The sequence below is a fragment of the Schistocerca americana genome, chromosome 6 (genome assembly GCF_021461395.2).
Source record: "Schistocerca americana isolate TAMUIC-IGC-003095 chromosome 6, iqSchAmer2.1, whole genome shotgun sequence".
In the NCBI taxonomy this organism is placed as follows: Eukaryota; Metazoa; Arthropoda; class Insecta; order Orthoptera; family Acrididae; genus Schistocerca; species Schistocerca americana.
The window spans coordinates 520,615,340-520,641,684 of NC_060124.1; positions in this window are offsets into that span (position 1 = coordinate 520,615,340).

A 26,345-nucleotide genomic window follows, 5' to 3' on the forward strand; every position below is an offset into this window, starting at 1 on the left:
CTGCCGCCGCTCCGTAGCCCTGCTATTGCAGGCAGCCAAGACCTCGGAAGCTTGTACCCGTCCTCTCTATTCATGTTGGCGGGTCTTTTGGCTATTTCTATCGCCTCTCTAATCTTTATTTTGAAAGTGAGAGGCTGTTTCGCCAGGACGCGGGCTTCTTGAAAAAATATTGGTTTCCCGCACTCGTCTCGGTGTTCCGCCACTGCTGACTTAGTGTGTTGTTTCAGGCGGATATATCTTTCATGTTCCGAGAGCCTTGTGCTAATCGGACGTCCCGTCTCACCTATGTAGACTAATCCAAACGCACAACCAATTTCATACACGCCAGCTGTGTGTAGTTTGTCAACTGCATCCTTGGTAGAACCGAGCATGTCTGATATTTTGTTTCTGCTTCGGAAAATTGGTTTGATGTCAGCTTTTCGTAGAATTTTGCTAATACGTTCGGTGACCCCTTGTACATATGGTAACACAGGTATGCTCTGTGCCTCCTTCTCCTCTTCCCTATTAGTCTTCTCCCTTGTCGACATGGTGCTGTCTATCATCTGCTTCCCATAGCCATTAGTTCCGAAGATGGACCTGAGGCGTTCAAGTTCTGTCTTCAGATGTTCTTCGTCGCTTATCCTGTACGCTCTCTTCGTTAGCATGTGCAGGGTGGACTTCTTCTGCGTGGGGTGATGTGGGAGGAGGCGTGAAGGTACCTGTCCGTATTGATTGGTTTCCAGTACACTTTGTGGCCAAGTTTACCATCAGGTTTTCGATAAACTTCCACGTCGAGAAAAGGCAGCACCCCATTCTTCTCTGTTTCCATTGTAAACTGAATTTTCCTATGCTGTTGGTTAAGGTGCTTGTGGAAGTTCTGTAACTCCTCTTCTCCGTGGGGCCAGATGATGAAAGTATCATCGACATAGCGAAGCCAACAATTTGGACGTAATGGTGCGGACTGGAGGGCTGCAAGGCTGGCCGAAACGTTGGCGCATTTTAAATTATGACGATGCGGTCTGATACCCTGAAGAATTTTATTGAAGTAACTGAGGAATGTGGACGTATGTGCTAATCTAAGCTGGCACATGAGAGGAAGCCCAGCAGGAGCGTTAAACCAGGCAGAATACCCTACCTGTGGAGGAAATTAAGGACATGACTTCAATGAGAAATCTAGATTATCACACAAGCTAACACTAGGATGCACAGCCACAATTCTAGTACATGGCCAAAACTCGTCATTGTCTTCCATCAAATTAAAGAAAACTGCGTTAGGTATTCCGACCAGGTAGGCTAAAGTTTAAGAAATTAACCAGGAAAGAGCAGGGCGCATAGAAGTGGGATATAGAACTATTAAGAAATGAAGAGATGGATTTGAAGTTCTCTAAGGCTATAGACACTGCGATAGTGAACAGCTCAGTAGGCAGTAATAGTTGAATAGGAAAGGACATCTCTAAAGAGGGCAGTAACAGAAGTTGGAAAGAAAACAGTAGGTACAAGGAAGACAACTGCGAAGAAACCATGGGTAACAAATGAAATGTTTCAGCTGATCGATGAAAGAAAGATGTACAGAAATATTGAGGGAATTCAGGAACACAGAAACACAGGTCACTTAGGAACAAAATAAATATGAAGTGCAAGGAAGAATGGCTGCGTGAAAAACGTGAAAAAATTGAAAAAAATCATTATCGTAAGGATGGATTCAGCACATAGGAGAGTCAAAACAGCAGAGGCGGTAACGTTAAGAAAGCAATGGGAATTTCACTGTTAAATGCAGATGATAGGGCGGATAGGTGAAAAGAGTACACTGAAAGCATCTGCGAGGGGGATGATTTGTCTGATTATGTGCTATCGGGAATTTGTGGTAAGGTCTTACGTGACCAAACTGCAGAGATCATCCGTCCATAAGCCTACTCGCTACTAAACTACACTACACACTACTTACTTTAAACTAACGTACACTGTGAACAACACACACACCCATGCTCGAGGGAGGACTCCAACCTCCGACGGGGGGAGCCGCGCGGACCGTGACATGACGCCTTAAACAGCGCAGCTACCTCGCACGGCTAAGAAAAGGGAGTCGACAGTGAAGAAACAGGGTATCAGAATTTAAAGGATATTTGGAAGACTTAAGACTAAATAAGGGAAGAGGGATAGATAAAATTCCATCGGAACTTCTAGAATCATTGGAGAAGGTGGAAAAAAATACTATCCACGCAGGTGTGTAGAATGTTAGAATGTGTGAGACGGGCGAAATACCGCAGAACTTTCAGAAAAAACGTCATCCACACAACTGCGAAGACATGAAGCGCTGCCAAGTGCGAGAATTATCGTACAGTTAACTTAACAACTGATACATCCAAGTTCCTGACCAAAATAATAAACAGAACAATAGAAAAGAAACTGGGAGAGAAAATTGAGGATTCGTTAGATTACGATCAGTTTGGCTTTAGGATAGGTAAATACACTCCTGGAAATGGAAAAAAGAACACATTGACACCGGTGTGTCAGACCCACCATACTTGCTCCGGACACTGCGAGAGGGCTGTACAAGCAATGATCACACGCACGGCACAGCGGACACACCAGGAACCGCGGTGTTGGCCGTCGAATGGCGCTAGCTGCGCAGCATTTGTGCACCGCCGCCGTCAGTGTCAGCCAGTTTGCCGTGGCATACGGAGCTCCATCGCATTCTTTAACACTGATAGCATGCCGCGACAGCGTGGACGTGAACCGTATGTGCAGTTGACGGACTTTGAGCGAGGGCGTATAGTGGCCATGCGGGAGGCCGGGTGGACGTACCGCCGAATTGCTCAACACGTGGGGCGTGAGGTCTCCACAGTACATCGATGTTGTCGCCAGTGGTCGGCGGAAGGTGCACGTGCCCGTCGACCTGGGGCCGGACAGCAGCGACGCACGGATGCACGCCAAGACCGTAGGATCCTACGCAGTGCCGTAGGGGACCGCACCGCCACTTCCCAGCAAATTAGGGACACTGTTGCTCCTGTTGTATCGGCGAGGACCATTCGCAACCGTCTCCATGAAGCTGGACTACGGTCCCGCACACCGTTAGGCCGTCTTCCGCTCACGCCCCAACATCGTGCAGCCCGCCTCCAGTGGTGTCGCGACAGGCGTGAACGGAGGGACGAATGGAGATGTGTCGTCTTCAGCGATGAGAGTCGCTTCTGCCTTGGTGCCAGTGATGGTCGTATGCGTGTTTGGCGCCGTGCAGGTGAGCGCCACAATCAGGATTGCATACGACCGAGGCACACAGGGCCAACACCCGGCATCATGGTGTGGGGAGCGATCTCCTACACTGGCCGTACACCACTGGTGATCGTCGAGGGGACACTGAATAGTGCACGGTACATCCAAACCGTCATCGAACCCATCGTTCTACCATTCCTAGACCGGCAAGGGAACTTGCTGTTCCAACAGGACAATGCACGTCCGCATGTATCCCGTGCCACCCAACGTGCTCTAGAAGGTGTAAGTCAACTACCCTGGCCAGCAAGATCTCCGGATATGTCCCCAATTGAGCATGTTTGGGACTGGATGAAGCGTCGTCTCACGCGGTCTGCACGTCCAGCACGAACGCTGGTCCAACTGAGGCGCCAGGTGGAAATGGCATGGCAAGCCGTTCCACAGGACTACATCCTGCATCTCTACGATCGTCTCCATGGGAGAATAGCAGCCTGCATTGCTGCGAAAGGTGGATATACACTGTACTAGTGCCGACATTGTGCATGCTCTGTTGGCTGTGTCTATGTGCCTGTGGTTCTGTCAGTGTGATCATGTGATGTATCTGACCCCAGGAATGTGTCAATAAAGTTTCCCCTTCCTGGGACAATGATTTCACGGTGTTCTTATTTCAATTTCCAGGAGTGTACACCAGAGAGGCAGTTCTGACACTACGGTTGATAATGGAAGCAAGACCAAAGAAAAATCAAAATACGTTCATGGGATTTGTTGACCTGAAAAAAGCGTTCAACAATTTAAAATGATACAAGATGTTCGAAACTATTTGAAAAATTGTGGTAAGCTATAGGGAAGAGCGCATAATATTCAACATGTACAAGGACCAAGAGGAAAAAATAAGACTGGAATACCAATAACGAAGTTCTCGAATTGAAAAGTGTGTAAGACAGGGATGCGGCCTTTCACCCATGGTATTCAGTATACACATAGCAGAAGCAATAAGGGGAAGAAAAAGAAAGGATCAAGAGTGGGATTGAAATACAAGTCGAAAGGATATCACTGATAAGATACACTGGTGACTTAGCTATCTTTAGTCAAAGTGAAGAAAACTGCTCGACGTGTTGAATAGAATGAACAGGCTAATGAGTACAGAATATGGACTGAGAGTAAAGCGAAGAAAGACGAAAGTAATGAGAAGTAGCAGAAATGAGAACAGAGAGAAACTTAACATTACAACTGAGGGTGTCAAAGTGGACAAAGTTAAGGAATTCTGCTTCCTAGGCAGCAAAATAACCGATGGCGGTCGGAGCAAGGAGGACATAAGAAGCAGACTATCACTTCCTGGCCAAGGGAAGTCTGATAGTATCAAACATAGGTCTTAACTTGAGAAAGAAATGTTTGAGAAGGTACGTTTGGAGCACACTAATGTCTAATGGTAAAACATGGACTTTGCGAAAACCAGAATGGAAGAGAACCGAAGACTTTTAGATGTGGTGCTCCAGAGGAATGTCGAAAGTTATTTGGAGTGGTAAGGTAAGAAACGACGAGGTTCTCCGCAGAATCGGCGAGGAAAGAAATGTATGGAAAATACTGACAAGAAGAAGAGACAGAATGATAGAACATCTATTAAGGCGTTAGCGAATAACTATAATGGCACTAGAGGGAACTGTAGAGGGTGAAAACTGTACAGGAAGACAGATACTGGAATACATCCAGCAAATAATTGCGGTCGTAGGTTGCGAGCGCTACTCTGGGATGAAGATGGCACAGGAGAGGAATCCGTGGCGGACGTCATTAGACCAGTCAGAACACCGATGCACCCCCCCTCCCCCACCCAAATGAAGTTTTCTATGCGATCTATCAACACAACTGGCGATGCTAAGTATATCCTACGACTTTCACACCGATGGCAACTCTTTACACAAAATGCTGATGATTATTTTTAAGGACAATAAAACTTTCAGACACAATTTGTTATGTATAAACCGTAAGTAAATCGTTGGCACTATGAAAATTCCAAACTCCAGACATTCTAGCAAGCCCTCATGGCTAAGATAGAGACATCTATTATTTCATTCCAACACGAATATGTTTGGCCTAGTTATGTCTATAAGAGGATATCAAACTGAAAGCTGGTAGTCAAGGGAAGGCAGGATTCGGTTACGATTGTGGACGGGGCCGTAATCAATTCGTATTGGTTGTCTTTTACAGTTACAAACAATTTATTTTAAATCAGTAATTCGAGACTCAACAATAAATAAAAAATACCACACGTTATTAATGAAGGAATAAACAACAGTGTAAATAATATTGTTTTCAGTGAATTACAATTTAGCAAATCACCATTAAATACAGATACAACAGATAATGTTTTAAAAGCAAGCCACTGTGATCTGGGCAGAAGGCCTTAAACGCCAGGAATGGCAATAACTTCAGAATTGTTTAAAACTCGCTGCAACTTAGAAATTTCTGGTATTGAAATATTAAAGGCAACTCGCTACGAACACAGCAGACGGCATCAGACGCGAGAAATGGCGGTAAATAAGGTTTTAAAGGCTTACTACGAAAATACAAATACCAAATTCGAATTTCAAGGCAAGCGACCACAGTCACAGCTGAAGGTCTTACACGCCAAAAATGGCAATAAAATAAGAATTGTTTGAATAACAACTTACAGGTATTGAAATATTAAGTTAAGTCGCCACAAACACAGCAGAAGGCATCACATGCCAGGAATGGCAGTAAAAAAGGTTTTAAGGCTTACTGCTAAAATACAAATACCAAATTAGAATTTTAAAGCCAATGACCACAATCACGGCTGAACGCCATACACGCCAGGAACGGCAATAATAAATAAAATTTTGAAACCTGCTGTAAAACAGCAAATACATTAGCAAAAGTTAAATAAAAAAACAAGCAACTGATCCAAATGGTGCTCCAGGAATCGACCTCTAAGAAGGTCCGGCGACAAACACTTTCGCGAGCCACGAGATAGGCACCCAAGAGTTGCATTCACTTGACGAGATGGTACCTCAGACTAGTGGCAGTCTAACGAATGACCAATAATAATCTTGCTGAAGATACCTGACGTCCGATAAACTAAATGCAACGATGGAACAATACGCCAAAGCCGGAACCGGCGGTCTGCACTATGTTCAGAACACGGACAGCAGCGGCGTAGACTAACGCCCAGGGCAGGTAACTAGGGCGTTAGCGGCCACCAGGCAAGAAAAATTACCGCTGGTTGAACAAATTGTAGCAAGTTGAACGCACTAAATAGTAATAAGAAGTCGAGGAAAGCTAATCAGATCCGCCTTCCCCAAACACTCCACTCGCTGCTCTTCGTCTCGGCGACACTACGAGCAGCAAAACGAGATATCACAATGGTGGAGGTTTCTCTAAATGAATTGAAATGCACTCATCTTAACGCTTGCTGGATCAAGTTCACGACGAAGTCGTGCACCCTCGTGACTACAGCCCTTCCATCCAGCAGTCCATGCATACCACCAGCGGTTCCGTCGTGTTCTCGCACTGCACGGGCTTGGCTTCTCCTTGGTCCCCAACCGAACTCGCACACTCACACGATCCGGCAAAACAACGACGTCGCCCCAAAGATAGAGCAACAGCTACTATATATCGATACCCTGCCTCTGCTGCCACTAGCGGGCAGGCAAAGTTTGCGAAACCGAGGGGCGCCATACAACACGAGAAGAGGACAAATAACCGCAACCATGCGAACTGAACGATACCGTCTGACCTCCAACAGAGGACAGAAACCTACAAACAGCATCAACGTGAGCCGCAGCATGACTCACAAATAAAAACGTAACCGATGGAAAAATGTACATATACTCCTTATTAATTCAAAAGTAATGAAAAGTAATGGCCATAATTCTTAATACATTTATTCCATTGTGAGATAAAATGGTCAATGCCGTCATGGAAAAATGTTTGCAGTTGCCTGCCGACCCGTGCGTCTCTTTGTCTGAAGCAAATCAACAGCCACGAACGTATCTCTTCAGGGCCATAAAAACTTGGAAATCGCCTGAGGAGAGATCGAGATAGTGTGGAGCATCCTCCACACAATGGGGTAAGGGCTTCCCAGTGAAATTTCTGCAGCATACTCGAAACAACCTTGGGAACACGTGAGCCCGCCCGAATATTACGAAGGTTGTTTTGACTATGCCGCAGAAAGTTCACTGGGAAGCCCTTGCACATCATCCGTACAGTTCCAATTTCACTCCATGAGATTTCCGTATTTTTGGAGCCCTGAAGGAAAACTTTCGTGGATGTCGATTTGCTTCAGATGAGAAGAGACACACGCAGCTTCAATCATGGTTCCATAGTCAACTGCATTTTTTCATGAAGGTGCTGACTGTCTCACAGTGGGATAAATGTGCTAATAACCATGGGGATTATTTTTCAAATATTAGTTTACTAACATTTTTCTATGGGCCTCATTTTCATTTGGTTGGTTGATTCGGGGCATCGGTCCCGTCGTATGAGAAAAGGATGGTGAAGGAAATGAGCTGTTCCCTTTGAAAGGAACCACTCCAGCATTTGCCTGAAATGATTTAGGGAAATCACAGAAAACCTAAATCAGGATGGCGGACGCGGATTTGAATTTTTCATTTGATTCCCCTTGTACAGCTACATTAGTACTCCAGAAGCCAATGTATATTGCACTGTTCTTGACTGTCAGTAATCTTCTCTGCGGCCCTAATCTCTGTTATCATTTCCACAAGATCGCGCTCCGAGGTACAGGTTGGTGGGCGTATAATGGTCGCTCAGTCTTCATCCTAAACAGGTTCACTAAATCTAGCTAAGACGGTTTCTCGAGGTCTACGTCCTCTTTTCTCCAAGGATTTCCACTGAAGTTCCCCTAGCGTTTCTGACACATTTTTGACCTTCTAGCAACGCTTTTCTGTATTTGTTAGATGTCTGCTGCCACGCGTACTTTGCAAGGACTCCAAGCACTGGAACAGTACTCTAGATTTAGTCGCACTCTTCCCTCATATGCGATTTCCTTCACTGGTGCTTTGCACTTCTACAGTACCATTAAAAAAAACTAAGTCTTCCATTCGCTTCCCCTAATATGAAATTTACGGGAACGTCCCATACAAGATGGACGTGCTGCGTCAGTTATGCTGTCAGAAATGACGTGAACATTCTCATACCAGTAGACTAGGTTCCGGACATCCACGCAGTACAGACGCTTGCCCGGATAGCCGTATTGTAAAGGGTTCAGTGTCAGATTGAACAGCTACCAGAACATAAGAGCGCTTGTGAAGCCAGACGTGTCAACACTAACTGTTGCGAAACGGTTAATAGCAGTGTGACTACGGGAACGCACTCATCTAGTACGTCTTCCCCTCACGCCACAGCATCGACGGACACCGTTCTACATCTGCATCCATACTGCGCAAGCCACCTGACGGTGTGTGGCGGAGGCTACTGTGAGTACCTTTATCGGTTGTCCCTTCTATTCCAGTCTCGAATTGTTCGCGGAAAGAAAGAATGTGAGTATGCCTCTGTGTGGGCTCTAATCTCTCTCATGGTCTCTTCGCGAGATATATGTAGGAGAGAGCAATATACTGCTTGACCCCTCGGCGTAGGTCTGTTCTCGAAACTTCAACAAAAGCCCGTAACGAGCTACTTAGCGTCTCTCTTGCAGAGTCTTCCACTGGAGTTTATCTATCATCTGCGTAACGCTTTCGCGATTACTAATTGATCTCCTAACGAAGCGCGCTGCTCTCCGTTGGATCTCCTCTATCTCTTCTATCAACCCTATCTGGTACGGATCCCACGCCGGTGAGCAGTATTCAAGCAGTGGGCAAACAAGCGTACAAGATAATTTATGGAATTAACTGCTTCCTGTTGCTGACCTGCTATATTGTAGCTAAATGATAAAGGATCTTTCCTTCTAAGTACTCGCAGCACATTACACTTGCCTACATTGAGATTAAGTTGCCATTCCCTGCACGAAGCGTCAATTCATTGCAGATCCACCTGCATTTCAGTACAATTTTCCATTGTTACAACCTCTCGTGATACTACAGCATCATCCGCAAGAAGCCTCAGTGAACTTGAGATATTATCCACAAGGTCATTTATATATATTGCGAAAGCAACGGTCCTACGACACTCCTCTGGGACACACCTGAAATCACTCTTACTTCGGAAGACTTCTCTCCATTGAGAATGACATGCTGCGTTCTGTTATCTAGGAACTCTTCAATCCAATCACACAATTGCTCTGATAGTCCATATGCTCTTACTTTGTTTATTAAACATCTGTGGGGAATTGTAACAAACGCCTTGCGGAAGTCAAGAAACACGGCATCAACCTGGGAACCCGTGTCTATGCTGATTCCAACATGGTAGATTTCTAGTCTCCAGAAAAGTCGTTATACTCGAACATAATACGTGTTCCAAAATTCTACAGCTGTTCGATGTTAGAGGTATAGGTCTATCGTTCTGGACATCTGCTCAACGTCCCTTTTTCAAAACGGTGATGACCTGTGCCCTTTTCCAATCATTTGGAACGCCACGCTCTTCTAGAGACCTACGGTACACCGCTGCAAGAAGAGGGGCAAGTTCCTTCGCGTGCTCTTTGTAAAATCGAACTGGTATCCCATCAGGTCCAGCGGCCCTTCCTCTTTTGAGCGATTTTAATTGTTTTTCTGTCCCTCTGTCATCTATTTCGAGTTCTACCATTTTGTCATCTGCGCGACAATTTAGAGAAGGAACTACAGTGCAGTCTTCCTCTGTGAAGCAGCTTTGGAAAAAGACATTTAGAATTTCGACTGGTACCGTTATGATAACAGTTGCGAGGTGTAATGGAGCGGTGTGGTCTTCACAGATATAAGCAGATTCTGCATGCACGCAGGTGATGGGCGTCAGCGCGTACGACGTAGACCTGATAATCTCTGTCTCGTAGCGTGCATTCCTCCAAGACAGACTGTCCCCACCCCAAGCCTTATGGTCCGTGGCGCGATAGGCTACAACACTTGTTCATCTTTGTTGTTTCTGGTGGAGATTCTAACCAGCGTTCGGTACGTGCAGAATGTTGCCAGACCTGTTCTTTTGCCGTTCATGCAACAGGAAAATGATGTGCTGTTCCAACAGGATAATGTTCGTCCACACACTGCCCGCGACACTCAACGTGCTTTGCAAGAAGTGCAGCAACTTCCCTGGCCACCACGATCAGCGGACTTGTCTCCAATCGAGCACATGGGGGATGTGACAGGACGAGAAGTGACTCATGGACTCTTCAACCAACAACTCTTACACAGCTACGTGAACAGGTCGAGCCGGCGTGTCATACCCAAGGAAAGTATTCGCCCTCTGTATGATAGTCTGGATACTACAGTCAGCGCCTGCATTGCCGTCCCTGGACTTTTAACACGTACTAATATGATTGTGTCTGCATGGGTCGTTACCTGGAGCTTCAGAACTGCCTGTGCTATTTATCTGTAAACGTAATCTTTTCATGTATTCCATATGCAGTGTAGCAGCAGTAATCTCGAGTGAATTGAATCCTCTGAACGGCTGTACTAATGTTTGTCAGGCAATGTATTTTGGTACTCACAAACGCTTTCATAAAAACCTAAAAATGATCTATGTTCATACTGAACCCTCAGAGCACGATTCCTGCTCGCACTTCCCCAGTTTTTACGCAAGACAAGGAGTGACAGCGTCTCATTGCGCATGATGAGGAGCTCTTAGAATATTCTGAAAATGGAATTGCCTACCCTTTATCTCGCCTTAAATCCCATCCAGCACGTCTGGAATGCGTTGGACGTACTGCAGCAAGTCCACAGGCACCAACAACCATCCACCTGTTGTCGAACGTGCTGGCTGAGTAACGGATCGCTCTGCCACAAGGACTCCTTACCAATCTCGTGGGCACTATGGTAACACGTAGTAGCTCACACATTGCTGTCCGTGGCTACCGTACAGACTGTCAAGAAGCAGTCCCGCCTTTTCTAATGAAACGGTCTGGCTTCAGTGTAATTACTATTTTTGTATTGTTGTGGGTTGGCAGGAGAGCCAACACCGTGTTATTAGAGGAAGCCGAAAGGCACGTGCTTTAGCTCACGCAGGCTGGCGTGAGGTCGGGAACAGGACAAGGAAATTGGAATTTAGAAAAACGAATGTAGATGGTGGAATACTTGACTTTAAACCGTTAATGAAGAACGTCGGTCTTGACGGTACATTATTACAGTATCAATAGTAACTGGTAATGGCGCCTTCCTAGGTCGTAGCAAATGACGTAGCTGAAGGCTATGCTAACTATCGTCTCGGCAAATGAGAGCGTATTTTGTCAGTGAACCATCGCTAGCAAAGTCAGTTGTACAATTGGGGCGAGTGCTAGGACGTCTCTCTAGACCTGCCGTGCGGCGGCGCTCGGTCTGCAATCACTGACAGTGGCGACACGCAGGTCCGACGTATACTAACGGACCGCGTCCGATTTAAAGGGTACCACCTAGCAAGTGTGGTGTCTGGCGGTGACACCACATGTATAACTATGTCTTTTTTGTTCGTGTAATTTTGCATTTCTCTCAGATACATTCTGTACTATACTGCAGCCATTCTTTCTACAAATGGTTGAAATTGCTCTAAGCACTATGGGACTTAACATCTGAGGTCATCAGTTCCATAGACTTAGAACTACTTGAACTAGCCTAAGCACATAATACACATTCACGCCCGAGGCAGGATTCGAACGTGCGACCGTAGCAGCAGCGCGGTTCCGGACTGAAGCGCCTAGAACCGCTCGGCCACAACGGCCGGCCGTTCTTTCTATGTGCGGCCAATATTTCATCCAGCTTTGCCACTTGCAGCTACACATCATAGGAAAGCTACTTTCGTCCTAAAGTTAACACACCAACATTCATTGTCTCTGATCTCTCACTACTGATTTATCATCCCAGTGGCCATATACTCTATGGACATAGAATACATTTCTCCACAACAAAAGACAGTTATTATTATTCTTGTTTCTCGACATACACTGATCACCCAGAACACTACCTAACATCCTTTGGCACGGGTCCGCAGCTTGTGGTCGTGCGGTAGCGTTCTCGCTTCCCGCACCCGGAGTCCCGGGTTCGATTCCCGGCGGGGTCAGGGATTTTCTCTGCCTCGTGATGACTGGGTGTTGTGTGATGTCCTTAGGTTAGTTAGGTTTAAGTAGTTCTAAGTTCTAGGGGACTGATGACCATAGATGTTAAGTACCACAGTGCTCAGAGCCATTTGAGCCTTTGGCACGGACAACAGCGGCGATGCGTCGTGACATGGAAGCAATGAGGTCTTTGTAGGTCGCTGGAGGGAGTTGGCACCACATCCACGCACACACGTCACCTAATTCCTGTAAATTACGGGGACGGGGGCGATGAGCTCTGAAGAAGCCACGTTCAGTCACACCCCAGATGTGTTCGATCATATTCCGATTTGGCGAGATGGGGGGGGGGGCGGCACATCAATCAGAACTCGGCACTATGTTCCTCGAACCACTCCATCTGACTCCTGGCCTTGTGACATGGCGCATTATCTTGCTGAAAAATACCACTGCATTCGGGAAACACGATTGTCATGAAAAGGTGTACCTGGTTTGCAACCAGTGTACGACACTCCTTGGCCGTCATGGTGCCTTGCAAGAGCTCCACTGGACCCGTCAATGCCGATGTGAATGTTCCCCAAAGCATGATGGAGACGTCGCCAGCTTGTATCCGTCCCGCGATACAGGTGCCAAGGAGCTGTTTCCCTGAGGGATAACGGATTCGCACACTCCCACCGGCATGATGAAGAATGTGTCAGGAGTCACCAGACTATGGAACTCTCTTTCACTGCGCCATAGTCCAGTGCCGATGGTCACGTGCCCATCTTAGTCGTAGTTGCATTAGCACATGCCTGGGTCGTCGGCTGCGGAGGCCCATCGCTAGGAGTGTTCAGTGCAATGTGTGTTTAGAGACACTTTTACTCTGCCCAGAATTAAAGTATGACGTCAGTTCGCCACAGTTTGCCGCCAGTCTGCCTCCGCCCAGCCTACAAAGTGCGACATATGTAATGAGGTGTGGCCGCCCAACCCCACGGCGTCTGGACGTGGATTCGCCACGTGTTGAAAACGCTCAACACAGCACTCCTCCAACACCCGATAAGTCGTTCAGTTGGTGAAATGCTCTTACCGAGCCTGCGGACCTTCACAGTCAGCCGTTGATAAACCAAGATAGATCGTGCCCTTTCCCCATTCTACACTCGGACACCAAGCTCACTGATACTACATGTACCGTGCGTTTGTCTGATTAACAGTCATTACTCGTACAGTCCTTATGTGCATTCGCTTGTAACACTCTTTACTGGAAGGGTAAAATGTCGATAGTAGCTTCGTGGTCTTAACGTTCTGGATAACAGTGATGGTTAACTGACAACGTACAAGATACACTGCAGAACACCTTAAGGGGGGTAGGACGTCAAACGGGCCGACTTGGAGCAGGAGAGGCACGACAGGACATTTTAATTTCCACTGTCTATACTTTTACAAGTAAATTCATGAAACTTTGTCAGCATGACCAGGAAGGATTCAGAATTCACACTCGTAGCAGCGGAAGTTCAGATACATAACAAAATAATTTATTTTACATGTGTAATTTCATCATTTTCTCACTTAATATTGGCTGCGCTTGTTGCTATAGGTACACCTTTTTTCATAAGTAGGAGAGACTGTTCGATGAATTTTGCACAGCATACAAACCATACTATAGAATCTATTTACCTTATGAAAAAATGAATGAGATGTTACGCTTTAAACTTTATATTTAGAAAAAAATCAAATTTTGTAGTTAATTATCTCAATTTTTACCACAGTTTTTAATAGATTTGGAAAATTCTAGAGTTTCATACACCTGTAAGTATGGTTTGTATGCTGTGCAAAATTCATCAAAGAATCTCTCTTACTTGTGAAGAAAAACGTACCTATAGCAACAAATGCAACCAATAGTAAGCGAAAAAATGATGAAATTCCACTTGTAAAAAAAGTTATTTTGTTATGTTTTTGAACTTCCACTGCTATGAGTGTGAATCCCGAATCCTTCCTGGTCATGCTGACAAAGATTTATGAATTTATTTGTAAAAGTATGGACAGTGGAAATTAAAATGTCCTGTGGTGGCTGTCCGGCTGCAAGTCGGCCCGTTTGACGTCCTACCCCCCTTAACTAAAGGTGCTCATAAGCTGCCATGTTTCTACTGACTCTAGAAGACATTTTGATCCACCTATAACGAGTACCCTCAGGAGCCAGGTATGTAGTGAGCTCTCTAGTGGCTCCTGGCCCCGTTCTCACTCTCGTGTTGGCGACGGTGATTGCAGCAGTACCGCTTGGCAGGCTAACGCGCAGCAGGCTTACGGCAGAACCAGCACAGTGCTCGTCTCGCCTTAATCATTTGTTCATACCCAGGGGGTCGCCGGTGGGCTGTGTACGAGGTCAAGATGAAGCAGAGCCGACACCCGGCAAAAACAGGTCGCAGCATCGAGAAGCGAGAGCTCGGTTCTTGCCCCTCCCTCAAGCCGTCCTCAAACGTGACGTGCTTCTCATCGCGGAACATGCCAGACGTGATATCCCTCGTGACTGCTGCACGCTCTGACAAGGCCTGCTACATCGCGCGGGGCGTGGTCGTTGTCGTGATTTGCTACCGCAGTGCTGTCCAGCGATACTTGACTGCGTCTGGCGCACTAACTGCGCAGTTTGTTTACGACTTTGGACGCACGTAAAATATTTACTAACGCTGTTAGTGAACGGCGAAGAAAAGCGGAGAATATCGTAGAGAAGATTACGGACTCATTCATTCGTTTATGGATTGAACAGCGAACTGTTGGTAGAGGAACACTACAAAAACGCTGCACAACCATCTGAAATCAGCGTTATTGGACGCTATTTGTGAATTCTATGGAATCACCATCACATTTTCGGTTTTAAATTGCAGTTAAAGTATAGTGCCTAATTTCACGCATACATCATCTTCATCATTATATGCAGTTTTCGTGCAGCCGTCCTAGTTTGTTTCGATTTCCACTAGAATGCTGCTGATATTTCCATCTCTTCTGATGGCCCATTTCCCTTAAGGGGTATATTTGTATATTGTTTTAGGTATTCGTTCTTCCGGCGTCTTTGGATGTGTTCATACCATTTCTACAGCTACATCCATACTCCGCAAGCCACCTGACGGTGTGTGGCGGAGGGTACCTTGAGTACCTCTATCGGTTCTCCCTTCTATACCAGTCTCGTTTTGTTCGTGGAAAGAAAGATTGTCGGTATGAATCTGTGTGGGCTCTAATCTCTCTGATTTTATGGTCATGGTCTCTTCGCGAGATATACGTAGGAGGGAGCAATATACTGCTTGGCTCCTCGCTGAAGGTATGTTCTCGAAACTTCAACAAAAGCCCGTACCGAGCTACTGAGCGTCTCTCTTGCAGAGTCTTCCACTGGAGTTTATCTATCATCTCCGTAACGCTTTCGCGATCACTAAACGATCCTGTAACGAAGCGCGCTCCTCTCCGTTGGATCTTCTCTATCTCTTCTATCAACCCCATCTGGTACGGATCCCACACCGGTGAGCAGTATTCAAGCAGCGGGCGAACACGTGTACTGTAACCTACTTCCTTTGTTTTCGGATTGCATTTCCTTAGGATTCTTCCAATGAATCTCAGTCTGGCATCTCCTTTACCGACGATCAACTTTATATGATCATTCCATTTTAAATCACCCCTAATACCTACTCCCAGATAATTTATGGAATTAACTGCTTCCAGTTGCTGACCTGCTATATTGTAGCTAAATGATAAAGGATCTTTCTTTCTATGCATACGCAGCACATTACACTTGTCTACGTTGAGATTCAATTGCCATTCCCTGCACCATGCGTCAATTCGCTGCAGATCCTCCTGCATTTCAGTACAATTTTCCATTATTACACGGAGCGAGGTGGCTCAGTGGTTAGCACACTGGACTCGCATTCGGGAGGACGACGGTTCAATTCCGTCTCCGGCCATCCTGATTTAGGTTTTCCGTGATTTCCCTAAATCGCTTCAGGCAAATGCCGGGTTGGTTCCTTTGAAAGGGCACGGCCGATTTCCTTCCCCATCCTTCCCTAACACGAGCTTGCGCTCCGTCTCTAATGACCTCGTTGTCGACGGGACGTTAAACACTAATATCCTCCTCCTCCTCCATTATTACAACCTCTCGATATACCATAGCATCTTTCGCAAAAAGCCTCATTGAACTTCCGATGTCATCCACAAGGTCATTTATGTATATTGTGAATAGCAACGGTCCCACGACACTCCCCTCCGGCACACCTGAAATCACTCTTACTTCGGAAGACTTCTCTCCATTGTGTGTTTATCTGTCGCCTTTTGTTTGTGTTGTGTGTGTGGTTTGATATTTTTCCATTTGGTGTTTGTTTGTTTGTTTGTGTGTGTGTGTGTGTGTGTGTGTGTGTGTGTGTGTGTGTGTATTTTGCTGTGTCTAAAAGTGTCATTCTTTCTTGAGAGTGGGATTTCTTTCTGTACTCCTCTATTTTATGAAGTATGCTTTTGACTCCTAGTTCATTCCTCATTTTTTATCTGTTCTATTAGTTCGTAACCAGCTCGAGATCTAAGGAGTCCCTCCTCTACTGTCTCAATCCTCCTCTTCTGACTGGCGGCTAGAGTCCAATGCTCTGGCCCATACATTAGAACTGGTACTGCAATAACATTCTAAAATTTTAGTAATATCTCTTTTCTTATTTTTTCAGGAGAATCCAGTTTATATTACCTATCAACTGCTTAAATTTTTGATCATTGTGTGTGGTATATGAAACCTCACATCCCAGGTACTCGAAAGTATTTGTTTGTTCCAGCGGCTTGTCATTATTTCTGTTCTTAAATGCCCCATGCCATGGAATTCCATTATCTTAGTTTCACCTTCACATATTGTCATATTATAATTCATATTATAATGATTTGCCCTCCTCTGAGTCCGCTAAGATTATTTGAACATCCTGAAAGAGGAATGTACTGGGTTATTCTAAATGATGGACCCATTTTCAAAAATTCGTATGTATTCAAGTGCAAATACAAAATGAACAAGCATTATGCCAATTTAATTAGGAAGTTTCAAAGTTTTTCCGGGCGTAAGGGTGCGGGCGGTGATGGTTTCAGAAGCTGCCGGTAGAGTTTGTGTGGTGTCACCGCCAGACACCACACTTGCTAGGTGGTAGCTTTTAAATCGGCCGCGGTCCGGTAGTATACGTCGGACCCGCGTGTCGCCACTGTCAGTGATCGCAGACCGAGCGCCACCACACGGCAGGTCTAGAGAGACGTCCTGGCACTCGCCCCAGTTGTACAGCCGACTTTGCTAGCGACGCCACACTGACAAATACGCTCTCATTTGCCGAGACGATAGTTAGCATAGCCTTCAGCTAAGTCAATTGCTACGACCTAGCAAGGCGCCATCACCAAGTTATATTGAGATGATAATACTGTATCAACAAGACGAATGTTCACCAATTGTGAATTAAAGTTAAGTATTCCAGAAGCTACGTACTTTTCTTTATAGCATTCATTACGTATCCTGTTTCAGACCTCACGCCAGCCTGCGTGAGTTTAAGCGCGTCCCTTTCGGCTTCCTCTCATTGTGTCTAGGCTGTCTTGCCTAGACACAACAGTTTGAGCGGCAATAGGGCCATCATTCCGTTTCAGTGTCAGTCGTGAGTCGGATATGACTGTGGACAACAAGATTTTCTGCGTTTTTGAGTTAGCGAAAAGTGAGTCGCAAATTGCAGTGCAGTGGGCATTTCGTACCAAATTCAACCACCAACTCGCAAAAGCATTAGCCGTTGGTTTAAGCAGTTTAAACAGACTAGGATGTGTGCAAAGGAAAATATACAGCACATTAAATTACAAATTATTACAAATTATTAAATGTATTAAACTGATATCAAACGTTATGAATAAAAACTTTAAAACTTCGTCCATTCATTGGCATAATGCTAGTTCATTTTGGATTTCTACTTGAATAAAAACAAAGCTTTGAAAATGGGCCCATTATTTAGAATAACCCTGTATTTATAACTTTATTATCAAGCTCATAATGGTGGTCTACATTATTCGGCCATTTCTTTACGAGGTCGCCTATGTACATATTAAATAATGGGAATGATAAAGTACATCCTTGTCTCACTCCTTGATAGATGTTCACACATACAGATATCGTGTTTGTACTTTCATTTTGTTGTGTATAAACATACTTTGAATTACACTTATTAGGTGCTGGGGTATACGATATTTTTCTATAATTTCCCGTAATTTAGCCCTGTTAACTTTGTTAATAGCTTCCTCATAGTCAATAAAGACTGTGTACGTGAGATGATTCTGTTCTCTATGTTTTCCAGTAACTTGACAGACTGCAAAATCACTGAGCGAGATTTTCCCATCCAAACCCATTCTGTTCTTCAGTACGAAATGTTTTCGGAACTATCTTCAGTCTATTTGTTATTGGTTTTGCATACCCTGTGTCCACAGTTCAGACGACTAATACCTCAATAAGCGTCGCATTTTCTGCGATCCCCTTTTTTAAATAATGGGATACCAACTGCTGTTTGTCAATCCTCTGGTATGTTGCTCTATTTCCAATAAGTATTTACAAAACGCAATGGTTTTGTTAGTAATGGTCCTAAAGCATAGTTAAATAATTCCACACTGAAGTTGTCTTCCCACGAGGATATTATGTTTTTACATGTTTATAACACAACCTTTAGCTAATCCATTGATATAAGATTGACATGCTTGTCACTAACAGCAGTTTTCACCTTCTGCTCGTCACCTGTCCATAGATTTAGGAAATAATCCAACCACTCATTTTCTGAAATGGTGTTGATTTGAAATATATCTTTTTCGTCTTTATTAAGTTAGTTCAACATTCTGTATGCTTTAGTTTGTTTCCCATATACACCACGCTCCATTTCATCTGAAAATATTGCCATATTTGTTGTTTTATTTGTCTTTTCTCTCTTTTGACTACTGCTTTGTGTCGCCTACACTCGATTTAGTCTTCTTGTTTCATTGATATTTCAGGTAGAACTGTTTCTTACATTTTATGATGTCTGCTAGTTCTTGGTCTTCTTTTGTTTTTGTATTTAATCCTTCTCCCTGAGGCTTCACCAGCAGCTGTGTGTGTTATCTTTATTATTACTTTCCACTCTTCATTAATATTATGTTTCTCTTGCAGGTATTTCAATTCTTTATATAAAAATTTTCTGTATCCTATCTAATACTTGGATCTTGCAGCAAATGTATTCTATAGACTTCTTCTTGTGTTTGTTTTTGATTCCGCATTTATTGTTATGGTACTAACATGATAACCCATGAAAACTCTGGTGTCTTCTAGTAATGTGGCCTAATACCCATAGCACTCCATGTAAATTTATGTATGATACCCATATTCTCGATGTTGGATTGACTATCATCAGTCTGAAGTAAACAACTGCATTATTTAGATTTCAAGATCGAGATTCGTTAGTGATTTATTTGAATTGAACCGTCCTTAAAAGAGATATTTAACGCCAAGATACACACTCGAGAGTACAGGTGTATATCTCTTACATCAGCTTCAGTAACAGCGACTTTGTATTTACTTTCCGACTGACTGGAAGTCAGATTACGATTTCTGGCCACTCGAAAAACATTCCAGTCCTTGGTCAACACAACGAGATCTGCACCAAATACACTATTAGTAAGAGATAACATCTTATATTTCAGATCATATGTTTATTTAATTAGTAAGATGGTCTCAGAATGTTACAAGAAACATAAAGTGGAAAAAAACTGGTGGTAACCAGAAGCCAATCTGCTAGCTTTTGCCTTAAAAAGTTGTCTGGCAGATACATCTGAGTGCGGGACCAGGTCTTGAAAATGGAACTAAACCTTTTCTCGGACCAGTGTTTTACCGATTAAGGTACCGAAGCACGATTCATGACCCACTTGATAGAGCACAGCTCCGCCAGCAAATGTCCCGGGTTCGGGCTCGCTGTGGCACACAGTTTTAATCTGGGAAAAAGTTGAATATCAGCTCACACTCCGCTGCAGAGTTAAAAATTTATTCTGGTATCACCTTTTAATTTACGACGCCATCGACTATGCTATGGCTTCAACATAATAATAAGGCGTGACATATGATACACAACGCCTAAAGACGGCAACCACAGATGATTTCATTTGATATTTAACTATGACAAATTGTACCAAAAGAACGAAACCCTATCGCTAAATGGTTGTTGTGCTGCTAGAGCTGTAACGGTGTACTTTCATAAAACGCAATTTATATGACGAATATAACCAAATCCGGGAAGACTTTGGGTACCAATAAACACAGAGTGATTCAAAAAGAAAAAATACAGACACAGTATAAAAGAGAGAAAAATATTTCACATGTCACTGAATAGAGGAAAGTTCAAAGCCTTCACACAGCTGCACTCACATTTGTTTGCAGCAATATAGAGACCGCACCGCATGAGAAACTATTTTGTGTTGCAATTTCAGCGAAGTCAGTCCATTGTTCAAGCGCAACGTGTATTACGCCGTCGATTCAGCGGGAAGCCCGTCCTGCACAAGCAAATTTATGAACTGCTTAACACATTCTAGTCGGCCACTCACGTCTGTCGAAAATGACGAGCGTATCCGAGATGCGTTCACACGGAGCCGGCGGAAGTTCCCAAGACGAGCAGACCACGTACTTCAGCTTCCTCAAAGAACGTTGTGGTGTGTTTTGAAACGACGCCTGCATATGAAACGTTACAAGTTGGAGTTACTGCAGCAGTTGCGTTCCGGTGACCGTAACAGAACGTCCGAACTTTGCATTTCATTTCTCCACGACATGGCAGAGGACACTTTCTCCGAAAGGCTCATCTGTTCGGGCGAATCGATGTTTCATCTCTCGAGTAAAGTAAACCGCCTTGGCGTAAGAATTTGGGGGCCACAAAATCCTGGCGTCGCCGTCGATCACGAAAGAGAGTCGCCGAAACTGAATATATTTCGTGTCGTTTCCGTTCATATAGTTATGTAGGAAACTTTTCGGACGAAACTATGACAGGAATGTCACACCTGAACATGCTACAAAATTGCATGTTTCCTGAACTTCACGAAGATTCCAAAAATTTCGTTTTTATGCATGATGACGCCCCTCCTCAGTTTCTCCTTGAATTGTGGTGTCATCTTACAAACACCGTTACACAACGTTGTATGGTAAGAGGTACACATCAAGACCTTGATCATTGTTTTCGTCCTCCCAGGTAACAGACCTCACACCTTGTGTTTTTTTTCTGTGGGGTACACAAAAAAGACAGAGTGTTTCTCCCACCTGCGACACCTACTTTGCAATATCTGAGAAATCAAACTACTGAAACAGTCGATTCAGTAAACGTGTCGATACTCGTATGGAATGAAATGGACTACCGTTTCGATATTTCTCGACCAATGCATGATGCTCTCGTTGAGTGTGTGGTATAGTGTCTGTAGAACATAAAACTTTTACTTTCCTCCATCCAGTTACAGTGGCAATGTGTTCCTGTCTTTAACAGTTTATTATAAACAAATGACATCTGTTCTTTCTTTTTGAATTACCCTGTAGTTTCCTGTCATTTTACTATTGCAAATCGTGACTAGAAGAAGCGACTTAGAGAGATCCTCAATTTGATGGCACTTTCAAACACCTTATGTTCGTATCTTGTGCACCATAACATGAAAACCACCATATGACTGACCAGTTTTCTCTCCAGGAGGAGCATGGAATTCTACATTGCGATCTCATCAGCTCCTCCTCCACGAACGTTTTCACATGGTGTGGGAGGATGTCATTATGGTATCTACAAATATCACAAGCAAGATGCTGTTCTGTCTCGACTAACCACACGATATCTTGGAGTCTACAGAATTCCTGTAAACCAAAGTTGTACCATATCAACATAGTCCTACTATCAAGTGAAACTGTACGGTTTCGGGGACCTTTTCGAGTATCAAACATCTATTTGTACAAATTTTCATTTATCGGTTCAGTCTGCGTATATACATCATAGGCCTGCTAAATTGATGAACGTTGTAACATCACGAAATAAAAAAGGACGTAGTTTCTCTTCGAATAGTAAAAGTCAAAGCCTCGGATATTCTCAAATGGTTCCCATCGATGGAAGAAGAATCATCGATGGTGAAGATCGAGCGCCTCCGCTACAAGCGACCGGCAGCTAAGTTATCGCCGGTCATGCAGGCTGGTCCCGTGGTAACACTAACGGCCACAGGGCTGGGAAATTCAGTTCATTTCAGATTGTCACCTCAAGCAGATTATCAACATCGTCTTCTCACCGCAACTGCCGCTGAATTCTCGAGAACAACATCGCTAGCCTGTGCCTAGTTCGTCATCTCGACCTGCTGTGCTGCCGTAGTATGTTTCTACTCCGTCAGCAGTGGTTCTACCACAGGTGATGGAAACATTTCTCTTGGCAGCACTGCCGAGGCAAAAGTATTAAATTTGTGAGTGGATCGGGGTAACAAGCCGTATCTGAATATGTGAGAGAAGTAAATACACTGGAGCCAGTTGGGAGAAAAACATTCAAAGAACTTTATAGGAACTTAAAGAAGGCCCAAGGCAGTGAAGGTAGTTATTATAGAGACAGAGCACTGAATTAGAGGTGACTGCACGCCGTTGCTGACTGCCGACAGCAGTAGCAGATGCAGTCACGGCAACCTGAGGGAGAGTGTTGATACTGTACATTTATGTAATTTCTTGGACACTTCGTCAGACTAGGAATTTCTTTTCCGTTAGGTTTCCATAATTTTATTCGCAGTTGGTTACTACGCAACAGCTACAAAATAACACCAAAGGCTGCCAATATTTCAATGAAATACTTATACCAGTGAAACTCAAAAATGAAAGGCAGAATACAATTATAATTGGAGCACAGGCACCACAGGAAGGCAAATGTGACGCATGCAGTCTTCTTCAAAATGTGTTAAAAACAATGGCTATCGACAATCAGATTCTCTAAGTGAAGTTTCTGTGAGATCCAAATGCAAGCGTAAGATGTAATCATCCACGTAGTGTAATGGGTAACAAACTACCGAAAGTAACAGTGAATCTTTCTTAAGAGACTTCATGACTTTTAATAACGTAAAAAAAGACTCTTTCTTTATGGAAAACCATATACAAAAATACACCTGGACAGTACGAGTCGAACTCGATCTGTAATGTATTATTGTAAGGAAGAGAATAAACGTAAGAGAAAAGCGGGACTACAGAGGCTGTGAGACACACTAAATAGATTGATATTTTAAATTCGGAAAGAAAAATAAAGCACCACACAAACAAAAAGACGAGGTTCGTAAACGTACCGAGGCAGATATTCAAAAGAAATGAAGCATCAGCATACCACTGAATACAATGAAAATAAATGGCCAAATGTCTGTGGAGCTGTAAAAAAGAACTCAAAAACGAATCAACATGAAATAAAAACAAACGCAGGGAAAAGAGAGGACTAAGTATTTGGGTAACAGGATTCAAGAAGCAATTTCGAAGATCAGACAGCTTGTAAAAGCACCCCTCACACAGTACATATTACACTACTGGCCCTTAAAATTGCTACACCAAGAAGAAATGCAAATGATAAATGGGTATTCATTGGACAAATATATTATACTATAACTGACATGTGATAACACTTTCACGCAATTTGGGTGCTTAGATCCTGAGAAATCAGTACTCAGAACAACCACTTCTGGCCGTAATAACGGCCTTGATGCGACTGGGCATTGAGTCAAACAGAGCTTGGATGAAGTGTACAGGTACAGCTGCCCATGCAGTTTCAACACGATACCACAGTTCATCAAGAGTAGTGATTGGCGTATTGTGACGAGCCAGATGCTCGGCCACCATTGACCAGACGTTTTCAGTTGGTCACAGATATGGAGAATGTGATGTCCATGGCAGCAGTCGAACATTTTCTGTATCCAGAAAGGCCCGTGCAGGACCTGCAACATGTGGTTGTGTATTATCCTGCTGAAATCTAGGGTTTTGCGGGGTTCGAATAAAGGGTAGAGCCACGGGTCGTAATATATCTGAAATGTAACGCCCACTGTTCATAGTGCGGTCAATGCGAACAAGAGCTGACCGAGACGTGTAACCAATGGCACCCCATACCATCATGCCGGGTGATACGCCAGTATGGCGATGACGAATACACGCTTCCAATGTGCGTTCACCGCGATGTCGCCAAACACGGATGCGACCATCATGATGCTGTAAACAGAACCTGGATTCATCCGAAAAAATGACGTTTTGCCATTCGTGCACCCAGGTTCGTCGTTGAGTACACCATGGCAGGCGCTCCTGTCTGTGATGCAGCGTCAAGGGTAACCGCAGCCATGGTCTCCGAGTTGACAATCCATGCTGCTGCAAACGTCGTCGAACTGTTCGTGCAGATCGTTGTTTTCTTGCAAACGTCCCCATCTTTTGACTCAGGGATCGAGACGTGGCTGCACGATCCTTTACAGCCATGCGGATGAGATGCCTGTCATCTCGACTGCTAGTGATACGAGGCCGTTGGGATCCAGCACGGCGTTCCGTATTATCCTCCAGAACTCACCGATTCCATATTCTGCTAACAATCATTGGATCGTGACCAACGCGAGCAGCATTGCCGCAATATGATAAACCGTAATCGCGATAGGCTACAATCCGACCTTTATCAAAGTCGGAAACGTGATGGTACGCATTTCTCCTTCTTACACGAGTCATCACAACAACGTTTCACCAGCCAACGCCGGTCAACTGCTGTTTGTGTATGAGAAATCGGTCGGAAACTTTCCGCATATCAGCACGTTGCAGGTGTCGCCACCGGCGCCAACCTTGTGTGAATGCGCTGAAAAGCTAATCATTTGCATATCACAGCATCTTCTTCCTGTCGGTTAGCACGTCTGTAGCACGTCATCTTTGTGGTGTAGCAATTTTAATGGCCAGTAGTGTATAATGTGAGGTATATAAAAAAGCTGCTTCCCCTATAGATTACTCAATAGAGCTTGAGACCGATATATTAGCATCATAGACAACTAGTTTCTAAGACAGGTTTTATTTCCTGCAGTCTAGCTGCGCTCAATATAAAAAAAAGGCTTTTTTAAATCCACTTTTACCCCGAAAGATTACACTATGACAGAAACGCTTTCTGAAACCCACGATTACCGTGGAAGATTATACTATTTCTTCTTTCTATTTTATCTTTATGAGTCTGTGACCAGTACTGTTCCTCCCATGTCTTTTGTTTTCCTCTCTCAACCAAAGTGAACATAGCGCTGTAGAAGTCAAGAAACCTTTTTCCGCATCTACCACCGTGTTGCACAGGCCAACGTTTCAGCCATTTTTGTGATTTTCTTCAAGCCATAGTGAAGAATACTTAAAAAAAGTTATCGAAACCTTTCTCTGTCAAACAAAGTAACGACAAGGACCCATACTCGGAAACATTTTAACAAACATTATGACTGCGGAAGCGAGCTCCCGCAGATACTGCTACAGTTATGGAGCTGTCTTACCTATCGTACGCTTATTCTCTGGCTGTGAAACATGTCTTACAGGTTGTTTGTGTTCTGTTAATTTGTGGGAACGTGCATCGTCAATTAAAGCAAATACGTCGAGACAATGTATACGCTGACGAGTTACTTTGAGTGTATTCTCATAAATGCGTTCTTAACTACGTCCTTAACTACATATTACAGCGTACAGAAATTGTGCATGCAAGTACCTCTCAGTTAGTACTTTTTCAATTACTCACTATCCACTACCAAGAGACGATGCAGTTTTGCTATCTAAATGCGCACTAGTATATTTCATTTCAAGATGGGTGTTTGTTTCAAACTTCGTCCTTGCTTCAATGATCTTACGTTATTTTTCCGATGTTCTGCCTTGTTGGTGTGTCTTGGTAGGACTATTATGCACCGATATCTGTGACGTTTCAGCGAAACAAATTTTTCAGTTATCTGAGTTGCTATAAGCGCTTGCTCATCGAAATTTAATTCCTTATTTAGTTGTCAGTTGTAATATTTCCTCGTTGTACAGATTTGGTCTTCTGCATCTACAGGGCTATTACAAATG